The sequence below is a fragment of the Anser anser genome (assembly GCF_964211835.1).
Source record: "Anser anser genome assembly, chromosome: Z".
Classification (NCBI taxonomy): domain Eukaryota; kingdom Metazoa; phylum Chordata; class Aves; order Anseriformes; family Anatidae; genus Anser; species Anser anser.
In genome coordinates this window covers 73,472,885-73,476,114 of record NC_139723.1, presented here as the reverse complement: position 1 = coordinate 73,476,114, position 3,230 = coordinate 73,472,885, and the positions used below count along the sequence as shown (strand labels likewise).

At 38.0% G+C, this 3,230-nt stretch overlaps 1 long non-coding RNA gene across 1 annotated transcript in view; it reads right to left on the bottom strand.

Moving 5' to 3' along the window:
- The window catches only part of LOC310890035, a 13,268-nt gene extending 11,243 nt beyond the window's left edge, over nucleotides 1-2,025 (bottom strand). Inside the window, exon 1 of the long non-coding RNA XR_014576973.1 lies at nucleotides 1,954-2,025. This is a non-coding gene — a long non-coding RNA (uncharacterized lncRNA). The remainder of the gene's footprint in view (nucleotides 1-1,953) is intronic.
- Between the last annotated feature and the right edge of the window lie 1,205 nt (nucleotides 2,026-3,230).

Here is a 3,230-nt window from a genome sequence, read left to right as displayed (position 1 = left end):
TTCAAAAAATGTCTATTTTTTTCATATGTAAATAGTGTTATGACTTGGAAAATGTTGCTGTACCTATGCTATTGTTGACAGGATGGCAATGCTAACTGCAGTTGCATTGGTTAGAGGCAGGTGCATATTCAGTGTGTGCAGACAACTGTATTTTACCACCAAATGCAGGAAGGAAGGTAACAGTGATGCCAAGAAGTTCCTTGAATAATACTCTTCCTATATTTGATATTCCTTGAGTATTTTTTTGAGTGCCATAAGGTTTTGCTAACATCACTTTAAAAGTCGCAATGCCTAAATCATTCTTTATAACACAGACCACTGCCTGCTTGGAAAAATTAGCATATTTGGAAACTAATCTTCTGCATTCTTTTTGCATTCCAAATCATTACCAGGGAAAATTTAACAAAGACATCGAGTATTTAATATTCTCAGATTTAAAATACATGCTACAATGAGTGCCAACCAATTACAGTAATTGTTACTCATCACTTTTACCCACTGTCACAATATTTATAAAACTATCATAGAGTGTGGTAATGCTGTAATATGACTTCAAAGTCTGTTCCTTTATAAGGGAAGTCTTTACTTAAGTTTCTACCTTGTTTTTACTGACTAGCATCTAAATCAAGGCTGTTAGTATCTGTGTGGACATGCCTAAAACAAATGGACATGCCTCTTAATAGGCAAAGAACAAACAGTTTTTAAATGCAAAGAAATGAAAAAAAGAAAAAAAAAGAAAAAAAAAAAAAGAAGAAAAAAGAATGCCAAACCTTGAGTTGCTCAGATCACCTTTGGAAAAATTACAAGAATGGATATTAAATGTATTGAAATTCGTATAAACAAGTATTTGTTTATATGCTGCTGAATCAGGATTATCACCACTTGTGAAGCAGGCACAAGAATCATAAAAGCTTCCTCATCCTTCTCACTTAACCTGTGGTAATTTCAATTTATAATTAAATGTCATTAACATTCTCATGCTCTTATGTGAACAGGAATTTACTGGATGGAGCAGCTTAGATTCTTGTAACGTCTGTGTCCAGTTAAGGAAAAAAAGAAAAAAAAAGAGTAGCTTTTAAGTGCTTTGTCCATAAGGTGAAATCCAACATCTCTGTGAGTTGCCCATTTGCCATGGGGCGTGGACAGAGCTGGAAGCTTTGGCAGTGATGCGAAGCCCTGAGCATCAAGCCAGGTTCTGCCAGGACTGTCAGCAGAAGCTGCTGAGCACAGGTGCATATCCAGCACCCCGTTCTGCTCTGAGCCTGGGATGCTTCGCACAAGCTACCCCAGTTCCCCAGGTGAAGACCAGTAACGACACTTGTCCTTCAAAGAGCAAAACACAATGTATTGTTTTATTTGTGGACAGTGAGAAATAGTCTCTTTTTTTGAGTTGATGGTTAAGCCAGCATGAAAAAGCCCTGTACAGGCACCAGAGTAGGACCAGGACATTTTGAGTAAGGTCAAGTCATACAGGGAGGTGGTGTGTGAACTCAGGTCCCACTGCTGTTGGGTACGCTCTGAGAAGAGAGGGACTGGCCTTGGTATTTTGGTTAGGTGCCCACCAAAATTCTGCCTTGGATTTATAAATCCTTAACTGGATCTATTCCTAAATTCACAGACTTTCTGGCAATAAAACTAAAAATAAATAATAATAAAAAAAAGGAATAAATGATACATTGAGTCCATCAAAAGATAACATATATTTCCAAAGTTTTTGGCACCATATTAATGGTTTTAATAAATCCAATCTCTCCTAGGCTGACTTTGTTAGACCATACTATCAAATGGAGTTTTACAGTGACAATTAATGGCAAACAGATTGAATTAAAACATCCCATTCAGATAAAATACAATACTGTCACGTCGTATCATAGTGAATTCTTCCCTAGTAATAAGAAACAATAAAAATAAAAGTATTTTTATGTTCCTTAGCAGTAAACTAACAATATTTACCAGTTCTCTGTGTGCAGCTTTTGTCAGACTTCAGCATATTCTTCCAACAAGCCTCATGCTCTGTCCTCTACCTGCCAAGGTTCAAAATACAATAGCACAGCAAAATGTCAAAACAGATTAGTCACTCCTTTTCCAACATTTTCTGACTCTTTTCATTTGTAGATAGCTCAGCAAATTGGAGAACTGATGAAAGGATGTGAAGTTGCAAGAGGTCAACAGTTAGATCTTTGTTATTTAATTCAGCTGTTGACTTCCACAAATCTTGAAACATTTGCAGTTGTAAAGCATTTCTATTTTGTCATGAACTCTGCTGTATAGGCAAGAGAGATGTTCATATAGAAATATGGCTGTTCAGCCTACAGAAGAGAAGGCTCCGGGGTGACCTCACAGCCTTTCAGTACTTAAACGGGACTTATAAAAAAGATAGAGAACAACTCTGCTCAATCAGATAATGACACAATGAGGGGGAATGGTTTTAAAGTAAGAGGGGAGATTTAGATTAGAGATTAGGAGGAAATTCTTCACTCAGAGGGTGGTGAGGCACAGGAACAGGTTGCCCAGAACAGCTGTGGATGCCCCATCCCTGGAGGTGTTCAGGACCAGGTTGGATGAGGCCCTGAGCAACCTGCTCTAGTGGGTGGCATCCCTTCCTATGGCAGGGGGGTTGGAACTAGATGATCTTTGAGGTACCTTCCAACCCAAGCCATTCTGTGATTCTAAGATAAAGGAAATACATTAAGAGCGATATGTGTATTGCTCTTAATGCAAGGCTTAATTGGTGAGGGGGTGTGCAAAATAATCTATGGCTACAAATTGCATACATGAAATAATAAAAAAGCCATCAGAAATAATCTGTTTTTGTCATAGCAAAAGACAAGAGAGGTGCCTAAAGATATGTGCCAGACAGGTCTGGGCACGATTTCAGTACTGATTAGGGAAGGAGTTGCACAGCTTCTCTTCCACTCTATGATGATAGATTATAGCACAAACTTATACTAAAAGGGGATTTAGTCTTATTAGACTTCTTCCCTCTACTCCATAAATCTTTTACTGCTATCGACAGATTTACTTAGCACATATCTCAGTGATTTATTAAAGGTAATGAGTGATGAAATGGCTTGATTTGCAGCCAATCTACATTACTGGTATTTTAGTGATTTCACAGCCTGGTCTGGCTCTTCCAGCACAATTGTCAGAGTAAAGCTCAACATCCTCAATCTGCTCAGGTCCTATTGCTCATGTGAGTTTTGCTCAAAAAGGCTTTCCACCTTTGTTTT